This window comes from Heliangelus exortis, chromosome 3 (genome assembly GCF_036169615.1).
Source record: "Heliangelus exortis chromosome 3, bHelExo1.hap1, whole genome shotgun sequence".
In the NCBI taxonomy this organism is placed as follows: Eukaryota; Metazoa; Chordata; class Aves; order Apodiformes; family Trochilidae; genus Heliangelus; species Heliangelus exortis.
In genome coordinates this window covers 14921553-14933699 of record NC_092424.1, presented here as the reverse complement: position 1 = coordinate 14933699, position 12147 = coordinate 14921553, and the positions used below count along the sequence as shown (strand labels likewise).

Genomic DNA, 12147 nt, shown 5'->3' with positions numbered 1-12147 from the left:
ACATTTTTACAAAAAATTCACTATAAAACATTTGTAAACATATGCAGACAGCTCATCAGAAAATGTTGAGAAAGATCTTGGTGTGTACTTATTCATAGTATACAAAACCACATCATATCAGATATAAAGTTTGCTACAGGAGAAGGACTTCAATGAAGCTGAAATATTTTTTTAGAACTATTAGAGCTTTACTGCAGTCTTTAAAATTACATTAGAGATTTTTAAATTGTATTTGAGATTCTAAAATAATATGTAAAATACCAGAATGGATAATCACCCAGATCTAAGAAAAATAAAACAATCATTTAAGAGCATGCAGTAATTGTTATAATAATGCCAGAGGACTAAAGAAAAAAAAATATAGCAAAATAGAAAAGTTCTAAGAGTCAATGTCAGTAAAAAGAATTCTGCTACTAGGACAAGCAGTCTATGTCATGATGGAAAAATATAAATAATTGAACTATTAATTACAGATCAACATGGCATGATGTAAAAGACTGTGTCCATATGAAGCATTCCACTTTCTTCATACGCAGGTTACTGGTTTGGCATCCTTAGCTGCAAAGTACCATAAAGCCTCAACTGGTTATTAATACTTTTCTAATTTATTCTAATGCAAAAATACAGTGCAAAGATACATTAGTACATTCCTTGGCAACCAAAAACTCTCAGCTCTGCTGAGGATAGGATATCACTCGCTTTCCTATTGGACTCGGACCTGGACATCTTTGTATGCTTCATCCTTTATCAATGCCATTTGTTCTGTCTAATAATGAAGAGAAATGTCTTGAAAGAACACCATCTGGTGAAAAGCATAATAGCCAATTTACACAGCAAAGTAAGTCAGTTGCAAATATATAGTTTTGATACTCCGATATCTACCAAATACATATTTTGACTTAAGGTTTTCCTTTTAACCTTCAAATTACTGTATGGATTTAATAAGTTTCTCATCATGATGTTTTAGACAGCAATGGGCCTACTGCACCAATGAAATTGTCAACTGACTGCAGAGGCTTATGAAATAGTGGAAAAGTTCAATGGGGACCATTGTAGAAGTATGAAATGGTCTTTGGAAGAGTTAGGAATGATCTCTCATAGAACTGATAACTATTACTAATACTGTCTTGCACTTTTCATTTCATATGGCTACTAAAGAAATTCCAGAAACTTATGTCAGCCAAAATACAGCAATACTGTACCATGCACTCCAGAAGGTGGTATTAAGTATTAATTATTAATTGCTGCCACTTAATATACAGGATACCAGGCTAGACTGATCTTATATCTGTCACCTTATGGAAGTGCCTGTGTGTTTTAGGTTTTAATTCATCTCCTAAATCAAATTTTTTTGGTGATTCCTTTCCTATACCTCTTCCTGTTTCTGTGTAGAATGCTCTTCCATATTGTGTCTGCATTGCCAGTTACTTAGTTGTGGAGGAAATCCCTTTGCTTCCTACTTTTCCTATTTATCATGCTCCTTCTAATTTTATAGGAAGAATTTTGCCAGAATTTATGGTGTCATAATAGTAATAACTAAATAATAATAAAGTCTTCATAACACAAAGCTTTTGTCAGCTCAAATCAGTAGACTGTTGAACTTGATCTCCTGCACTCTGCACTGGTATTTCAGAAAAAGATGAGATGATGGCCTGACTTCGCATTCTGTCCTGACATTTCATCAAATAGAAGAAAAGTGGAAGTGAGGCATCATTGTCTCTTAAGCAAAGAGCCTAATTTTTCAGATACTGCAAACCTGCAAATAATATCAGTAATTATGAACTTATCTATTGCTTTCAAAATCTATCTGAACTGTATAGATACATTGTCTTGTCTACAGGCACTAATGATTTGCTAAAGATGTGTGAAAGGGCTTTCACCCGAGCCAGGGTACAATAGCCAAGTAGAACTTTTAGTGTACTATTACAACTATTTTTCATCATTTAAACACTTTGTATATTTTACATCATTTAAGATTTTAATGAATATGTAAACTACACGTTAACTATTTTAACAGTTTAGTTACTTTGCAAGCTTTCTTGTTTCTTCATCTCTACAATCAGACTGATTTCATGGGATGTAAAGTGGTATTTCTAGTGTCTCTAGTCACATCTCTAAATCTATTTTCCATTTTCCTATCTCATTTTCTTATCTGGAAACAATTAAACTAGGAAGTCAAACCAGGAAATCAGCAGAAAGGAGAAAAATACTTAGTTTAGCTAAATAGTTGTGAGAGAGTCTAGTGAATATTTATTTTCTTAAAATAAATCTTAGGACCTTTCATTTATTTTGCAGATGCTGAGTTCTTTAGCTTTAACATTTCTTTGCCCAGAAACAGATCTTTACAGTTATGTGATATAAAATGGAATAATTTAATTCTGTTGCTTTCATGCTAGATTTGCTACTGCTTTTGCTTCATAACTCACCTGTATCCCAAGCCATCAGAAAAGCCATCGGTCATTTATGCTGCTATATTTATGAAAAGTAGGCTAATGATAATAATACAGGCAGCCTTGTCAACATATTTACAATGTTTCTGTCTCTGTATCGAAAAAAAAAATGTATTATCTCATAGAACTGCTGTCTCTGTATAGTAAAACTTTTTTTTACTATTTTTTCCCATTTGATCTAGGGCCATTTCTGCATGTAAAGATATAGGTAATCATGTTTCTACTCTAGCCTATCCAGGCACTGACTTAAGCAGGAGAAGTGTAGCCATTCTGTTTAACTACTGAGTTAACATAATAAGTTGTGTTAAGAGGAAAATTATCTTAAGTTCCTCACAACCGTAAAATGACTCCTGGACCAAATTTTTCCCCAAGCAGGCTGACTTGGAAGGTGAATGAGTTATTGCTGCAACTGCACATGTCTATGTAGACAAGCCTGTGACTAATTTTTTTAGTCCAATCTGCATTAAATGTGTATACTTTTTCCAAAGAAATTGAGTAAATATAATAGGTCTGCAAAGACTTGATGTATTGTAATATTTACCTTTCTGGACATTTTATCTTTTCCCCACCTCCTCTGTATCTGAAACTCCAAATAGCAGCCTTTGGTGCTAAGAACTGCACAAACATAGAGAGAAACAAATCCTACACCCCAGATTTGATTTCCAAGTGGGTCACTGGGCACCATTGTATTATATTTTCCAACAACTAATAAACGGTAAGCTCTAAATTGATTTAATGTTAAATGTTTTTTCTTTTTTGTTTTTTGTTTTCCTTTGTTTGTTTGTTTGTTTCTGAACAGATATGTGTTTAGCTGCTTGTTTAAATATCAGGGTTTGTATTCAAACTGACATCCTTAGTAAAATGCTGTCAACCACAAGGTTTGATACCAGTGGCAATCCTAATGAGAACAACTGAAACTGGACATGTGAATTGTTGCTCTGTTATGTCTAGGGCTTTTTTCAATGTATCATACAGTCTGAATTAGGATGCTGTCCTTGATGATTAGAGCAGAATCCACAAGTGAAGTGTCCTAGCAATGCCCTAGCTTTCACTTATGACATTTGTTTACATAGCATTGAATTCTTCAGCTAAAAATTAGACCAGTTTGTTTGCTGACAGATGTGTTTTTCTTGGAACCCACAGGGCTCCTTTTAGGAGGGGGTGGTAGGTGAGCTGCCTGGAAGCAGTGAAAGGCTGCGTGCAGCTGACTTTTTGGCAGGGCAGCTCCCACCAGTGAGGAGCTTTCACAGCTTGTGTAATACAGTTAGCTCAGAGTCTCCGGACCAGAACTTTTTATCTTAGTCCAGGTGTTACACCATGAAAGAAGAGGTCTTACTTTTCAATACTGATTTTAATCACAGAACATTCTAGCTTAAAAGCCTATAACTACCTGAGTAATAGTGAGCAAAACACTCTGACATACTCAGTAGCAGCTTTTATTTATTGCATCATAATGTCTCCCAGAAATCTGAAACAACCATAACTCTCTGGCTCTTAATTTGTGTTTCAGAAAAGCATTCCAGCAAATGCAAAGATAAGTTATTGGCATAATAATGTTATCTTTACAAATGCTTCAATTATTTCATTTTTAATACAATAATTTATTTCATCATAAAGTCTCAACTTCAGCTTTAGTTTTATTCATAATTCATCTCTGATGCAGATATTGTATGTGAAGTCCAAATTCAAATGTAGCACTACATATAATCTTTCATAGGAGATGGTTTCAGTAATTAGAAATCAGCAGTTTCAGGATAAATCAAAGCATGAATGAACCTGGCAAGACAATAAAAAATCAGACCTCATTATGTATTTCACTGGAGTGATAAGCATGTTGTGTTTTACTTTCATCATATCACATCTGTACATATACATCTTAGTTTGAAGTAAGTCTCAGACTGCTGCTTGCTTCTCTCATAACTCTGTCAGTGTAAGAGATATATGATACCATTTTTTGTCCTGCTGGATTTGTTTTTCTTCATAAATATAAACAGTTTGGTTACCAGAGAACTGTGTGAAAATTGTGGCATTCAGAGAACACAATGTATCTTACTAATAGCTTCAAATAGTTTTATATTCTGGTGGCCTTGAGAGGGGTTGTTTTGCTCTCTCGAAAGATTTTATTAAGGTCACATTTTGACCAATTTTAGCCATTTACTTTATCTTTCATGGAAAAGGTGTGACTGTTCTTGAGAGTTTCTTGAAGAACTTACCTGTTTTGTATCCCGTTCAGCATTTATGATCACTTTTTGCTGGGCTCTATGCAAGCATGTGCAAAAAAAGAGCATTCCTACTGAAGAACTGCCAAGCAGACTTTAAAATAAAAGGTGAGAGATGGATTTTATAAATAGATGGTGATTATGAATACAGTGATGATAACACACCAACTGCTCAATTCTGAAAGCTAAATATTTTTATCTTGTATCAAGACTTCTCAAAATATTTATCTTGGCTGTTTTATATATTTATGTAATAATTTGGGAAAAAGCTTCTTTCTATTGTTGGAAAACCCAGAGAAAGCTTCCTAATGGAAAGGATTTACTGAGGTTTTCCAGCAGAATCTCTTCTGTGTCATTCAGTTCAGGAAAAGGCAGGTCTCAACTGTCCAGAAAAAGTAAGTGTTCAGAAAACGTGTATGTTTCTCCGAGTCTTCTGTGTCCATAATGCTTTGGGATTACCTTGGCCCTGTGTTCATGACAGATCCTTTGTCAACAAGCAGGTGTTCCTATTTTATTTCTGTTTGGTAAGCAGAAGAGCTCATTGGGTATTCTTCAGACTTACTATTGATCTTACTCATGAGTCAGAAAAGATGTGCTACATTTTGTTTACTGAAAAAAAAGTTCATATTCCAGTAGATCTCCAGCTGAATTTCTACCATCACTTAGTAAGATGTAGGGAATATTTCATTGCTACTGTTTAACTTTTGTAACTAATATTTAAAATAAGTCAGTGATTTCCTAATTTTTGAAGCATGAAATGATTTTCTATGATGTACAGTGATTATTTCCTACAATAAATTTTTCATCATTGCAAAGTTTAAGGACCAAGCAAAAAGTGTAAGTCTTCACTGATTAAGACTGAGGTATTTTAAAAAGGCCTTCAAATAAATTCATCAAATGCTAGCAGACAGCATATGCTTTTGAACAAATTTCCAGAAATTGACTTCTCATAGGTTAAAGCTATTTTGTGGTATTACATATCACCAGATAAAACATTTATTGCTAAGGTTCCACACAACTATCAAGGCCTGATTATCTTCAGGCATGTGTTTTGTAGCATGTAATTGTGGGAATTTTTGAATTTGTCGTGTACTTTTATAATTTTGTATCTCTGACTTAAAGATGATAGTTTGATTTCCTTTTTTAATCTTGTGAAATGAACAAAAATTAAAAACTTAGAATTCAAATTAGTTTCTAGAAGAAAATTGCTCTCTTTAGAAGTACATTGATTGCAGTAAATACTAATAAGACTAACTGAGAATTTATAGAAAACTTGATTAACTTCTGCTGTTTGTTTTTTGGGTTTTTTGGGGGGGATTTTTCCAGAATCTACTCTTCCATCTGCACTGCTTCCAAGAGCTTTTTTTTTTTTAGAATTCAGTGAATCCATTGTGAGTTTTGCATGAGTGAGGACTTTGAACCAAACTCACTAAGATGAGTGAACATTCGAAAAAAACAAATGTGTTAAGAAATATGAGGCTCTATGTAAGCAACAACAGATGAGTATTCTTTGTTAAGAAGAAACATAAATACATGCTGTAAGATCCAAAGTTAAGTGAGCTCTTGTAATTGGTATTCCATGATAAATCCCAGTGTATCAAGATTTTTGTCATCTTAACTAAGTGTTTATAAATATGAACACAGAGTTATTTTTAGGAGATGAAGCCCAGAATTTGTGTCTTGGAGCTAGATCTCAATTTGCAGCATCAAAGGCAGATTTTGTAAGTTTGAAGGATTAAATGAGACTGGGGAGTGGTTCATTACAGCACTTTAATTAATTTTTCAAGACGTTGAATCTTAATTATTGTATATTGAAAATACTGTTACGTAAAACCACTTACCACTTATATGACCATCAACAGCTTTTTCTTTCTCCACATTTATTTAATTTTACAAATGATTTCTGGTTTTTCTAAGATGCCTATCATGTCTTTCTTTCCACTTCTTAGCAGGGAATCTCTTCTGATGTGGAATGTGTATTTGGAAGCTTGTTAAAGATGCTTTTGGCAATTTTTACTGCCCTCCTCCTGAGTCTATTTAGGTAGGGAAACTTTCCAGTATTTTTATGCTGGTGTACTGTTCTCTTACCCAGACTGGTCTGCTGAGATGTAACCTAGTGTTCTATTGAAGTTCTCTACTATTTCAAATGTTTCAGGCTTCCTGATTCATTAGCCATATTTTGGCTGTCTAAAAATGCTATTGGATCCTTTGGACTAACTCCTTAAAGATGTTTTTGTTTCTTGTTATTGAAGCTCTTTGACTTGATATTTTAGAGGTCAAAAATGCTTCTGGAAGTTTCTGCATACTTGAAGGGTGATTACATTTCTTTGTGTATGACTGTCAGGTTTGGCAAATGTATCAGTGAAACTTCTTTCATATTGTTATGGCTCTCAACATCAGTCTCAAGAGCCTACAGTGCCTTTTATCAGTGTGTATTCAGACAGGTAATATAGAACTTTAGAAAGTCTTCCTATTAGCCAAATCTTTAGACATTTCTGTGCAGATACTGCTAATTCTGTTAAATAATAGAATACTCTAGAGTTCTGTTTTGCTTTTGTTTCCGTATTTAATCTAGAAAAGTGCCTTTTCACATCCAGTTCGTACCAGAAACAGATTAGTCTTGAGGGACTAATCTTAGTAATTTCAATGTAAAACCAAACTAGACGTTATTGTAAATATCCCACAGAGCCCTGCTTTTTCCTGATATCTGTAGTACATTTAACACATTAAGGTAAGTTTCATACAGGTGTTTCAGGCCAATTCTGTGCTTTCATTACTATGCAATTTTTCCATTGAAGTTGATGGAGCAATGACTTTTTACCTCAGGGAGAATGGGCTCTTAAGTTTTGGATGCTTTTTCTGAAAAAAACCAAACTTTGTGCAGTGTAACGATGCCTGATAGACTGCCTTTTTGACTCATACAGTTACAACTCTGGAACATCTGTTTAGTAACTTGCCTTTGATTTGTTAATTTTCAGCCACTGTTGTAAGTTCAGAAACATGCCTTTTAAATAATGTTATGTTAGCAAGAGGGTATGTAATATTTAGGTTAATTTAAGATAATTTGGCCCATTATTGACTTTTGTGTGAGAGAAGAGAGTAAACAAATTACTGGAGGTGAGATATACAAGTAGAGCTGAGGCAATATTCAGCTTTCCATTATGTGACACAGTAAGCTTAGTAGCTTCTGCTTCTAGGTCAGGTAAAAGCTCTCATTAAAGAAAAGTTTTCATTATAAGGCTGGTCTTACAGATCCATGACTGACATACTCTGGAGTACATCAAAAAAGTCTTTAGTCTCTTTATTTGTAGGTGCAAGTAGGAGCTGGTCTAACACTTCTTTAAGGTGAATTTGAAGGTTGGACTGAGTACACAGATTTATACAAAGAGTTCAAGTGGCACTTTGTAAACTTGTGAGGAAGGCTCCCTGAGATGCATGTAAGTATGGCCACTTTCCTGTAGCAGAAGGAAAGAAGAAGGCTAAAGAAACTATTTAATCTTGGTAAGCATTTAGCAGGAATTCCAGTTCTTAAAAGCACTGATACCTGACTGATACAGTGAATGGTGGAAGCTAGTCAGGACAAAGTTGTAAGCTACTATTCTTCTGTATTGCAGTGCTTATGATTAATCTTCTCTCCCTTAGCATTTTTCCTGGATTTTTTCCTGATCATAGGATTTCTGTGAGTCATTTAATGACTGTTTAGCAAAACACTTGCTCAAAGATTTTTTTTTTTTTTGGTTTTAATGTTGCTATCGCAAATACTTGTACAAATAGTCTTAATCCCAGTGTGATCCCCCAACCTGCTTTTCCACATAGTTTTACTAGACCCACATCCAAATAAAACTAAATTTCATCTTTTATGGTCTTTTCTAGATGTCTAATAATCAAAGTAGTTTCCAATAATTTTCTATAATTAGTAATTCTCACTCTTTTCCTTTATTGTATTCTGAGTCTTATAATCACAAGTCTCTTCCATTTGGTCATTTCCTGACCCCTGAACTGCTGCTCCCTCTTCATGTTGCTGAAGTTACTCTTGCTATCTTAGTGTTTTCAGTGTCTACTGTAATTCTGTAATTCCTTCAAATAATGATCAGCTCAAAAATTGTATTTTGAAGCTCAGAGCTAGGCAAAGCTACTGTAGAAAAGTAGCCTGAAAATCTAATGCTGTTAATGATGGATGTCGTGTCTGAAACTTTCTGCAGTGTTTTTTCATTCTGCCTGTTTGTTACCATATAACTATTGCTTTCTGCTGCCATTTTAAACTTTGTATTACCTAGAGATAAAAGCCTTTAAGAACTTCAGTTCATTATGCTGGCCCTAAAAATAAATTTTCCCAGAAGTCTGAATAGAGAGATTAACTTTAAAACACATAGTTGCACACCATATTAAGAAGACACTGTCTCTCTTTTGCTTATTACTTAAATCCAAGCAGTTTCTCCATATTTATGTCTCAATATAGAGAATAAATACAAAGGTAGTCTGGTTTATCATACCAGTAGTTCAAGATTACTAAATCTTTGGCCTTAAAAGTTTTCACTGTAAAAGTGAGACTGATATCATGGCATCCTTTAGAGAATGTATGTATCTAATTTATGCTCTCCTTAAAGGCAGACTCATGCAGCATATTTTAATGAAGAGCTGGAGCATTTCAACTGTAATCTCTTACTAGTTTATGCTTTCTAATGTGTTTAGCTGACATTTTCAGGCTTGTTTTTTCCTTTTGCATTTACAAGGATTTTAAAAAAGAATATACTTGCAAGCTATGTTCTATCAAATGCATATAAAGTAGTTGCATCTAAAATGTCAATGAAAGTGATATAAAAAGGTTGAAATAGGTACTGATTCTCTCTCAAAAACACTGCCTTTATAATACAGAGACATTATCCAGAATATGTCCAAGTGATAAAGTGATATTTTCTTGAAAATAGGATTTATGTTTTTGAAAATGTATGTGTATCTGTTTTCACCAAGAATAAAATTAAAATTAAATAATATATTATGATGAATTTGCTTTCAGTGGACAAGCAATAAGAAAATATACCCTAAGATATTATTCAGGGCTTTATGTTAATACTGATGGATGAGTTTTCTCATGTATTCTGCAAATTTGTTTGTCTGTCTCTCATTAGAGGCCTTTATATTTAAACTACGTTACCAGTTTGTGTAACTTTTTTCCTACCATCTTTTCTTTTTATGAGGAATTTCTAAACTTTCTCTTGTAGTATTGACGGAGGAGAGAAAGCTGTGCTGTACTAGAGAATTGTTTTATTTTTCTTTTGATATGAAGTCTTTGTCTCATATGAAGTCTTTGTCACTTTCAACTTCTGAATGACGGAAATAGCTCTTTTTTCCTGTGAGGCTTTCCTGAGATAAATAATGACAGTATATCAAAATAGTACTTAGATGTAGATGTTGTAAGGACATGTTCCTGTGCTGCTGTCAAGACATGAGCATCCCCTCATGCACATAAAAGTGTTAGAAATCCGTGCATCACTTCCAAGGTCAGATACTTCACAAGAAGGTATGAAACCCCAGCATAGACTGGTGTTTGATAACTTGTGGTTCAGTTTGTTTTCTTGTTGATGTCTACTACTTATCTTTTAATTTAAGTGCTGAAACAAAAAGTTTAATATTTCTTCCAGCTTCCAGTTGCTGTGTTAATTCTACTTATGTATGTTGGCAGTCCCCTCCTGGTTTCTGAAGGGCCATGTGCCTGTTGAAAATGGTAGGTATTTTGACATGTATCTGGAAATTTTTTACGTGCTTATTTTTAGGTCACAACAACTTCTGCCTTATCAAGGCCTGATGATCAAAACATCCATGTCTTAAAGAGGGTAGCAAAAGGCATCTAGTGTCCCACTCTTGTGGGGGTCTAGAGATCGAGGGCATAGCCAATAAAGCTAAGAAGGTTAATCAGAAAAGGGGTAATAGTGAATAGTGAATAGTTCCAAGGCAGTCACAAGATTCATTGTATCATTGGAGATTTATTGTCAGGGCTTCTGTAAAGCACTGATGCTCTTTTAATCTCTGAGGAAGTAAATATTAGCATGTTGTTATTTGCCTGTTATGTCAGTTGGACCTAATCATGTATTGGAAGTTCCTTTAATGCTTTGACACTTTGGGAATTAGAACTTTCATTTATCCTGTTTTAAGAGGCAATGTCAAGTCAAAAGGATCTCTTTCCCATACCTAACTTCCCTTATAAACTGTTGCAGGTTGCTCTCGTGTGTTGTACTTAGGTTTGTCTTTGACTGAATTTAATATTAAATAAAGCTGGATATAAATAACTAAGGTCTTTTTCAGAGTAAAAAAGCCATGATATTGATTTCTGAATACTTACAAAATGGATTTCTGTTAGGACTGTATATTGTATACAAACTGCTTGGTTTTGATTAAAAATTGTGACATAAACTTCTTTGAGATTGAAACTTAAGCAGGAATTAACACACCTGCTTCAGTCCATTAATTATTATGCAGCACTGTGGGAACAATGGGAAGAACTGCTCTGAGGGTAGAGTACCACTCTTGAAGATGAAGCTTGTCACTAGTGGGTTTTGTAGGTTTTTACACTCTGAACTCATTTGAGTTTAGAATATAAATAAATGTAGTTTAATCTATGACTGACAAGCACTGAATGAAGAGGGATTTTGCTATACTCTTTCAGCTTTTGTTGCCCTAGGTTTGACCCTGTATTGTACTCTTTTGAAAGCTAGAACTTTAAACTGTTTAGAAACTGAACCTGGTGTAAAAAGTCACTGCCTGCCTGTTAAATAGAAGTGGTCTCTGTGTATATGCAACGGCACAGTTCTTCAGTGTTTCTTCTTTGCAGACATTTTTGAAATTAAGCCCTTGGGCTAGAAATGTAAGTCATTTGGGGCCTGCATTCTTAAGACTACTAGAAGTTGCATCTGTTACAAAAGGAAGATCTGTGGTCAGGTCATAGTTTCTCAAGTGTCTTCTCTGTTGGCCTCCTCATGAGGTGCCCCAAAGCTTTCTCATATCAGACTTCCACACTGTTCCAAGTCTGCTTTTCTCCAGATTTTGGAAGGAGGGAATCAGTTGTAGAGTGCCAACTGTAAGAAGAAGACATATATTTCTATTATGCTGTGAGTTCATTTGTTCACTGTTGTTTCCAATATTAAATTATCGAGTTTCTATTTAGGTGAAAAAAGCAAAATTTTGTCTTTTCTTGTACTTCGGAGTAAATTACCTTTAATGCAGGATTTCAAATTTCTGTGATAATGTCTAAAGCACCTGAGGGAGGCTCTGATTCTGTGCTTTTTTATTCCAATGTCAGGAATTCATTTGATCTGTTTGGTGGAATACATTAAGTTACCATGTGCTGGTTACAAGTAGGAAATGTATTTCTGAATATTTCTTTTTGTCTTTCTTGTAAAAATTCTGTGGCTGCCATGAAAATGTAGTAGGAGTAGACAGTGGCATCAATTGATATTACAATAGTTCTGGTGCCTCACACT

The 12147-nt window shown here is 34.4% G+C and overlaps 1 protein-coding gene across 2 annotated transcripts in view; it reads left to right on the top strand.

The window, feature by feature from the left end:
* Positions 1-12147, top strand: part of KIF6 (kinesin family member 6) — a 152619-nt gene that overhangs the window by 68884 nt on the left and 71588 nt on the right. The window lies entirely within an intron of this gene.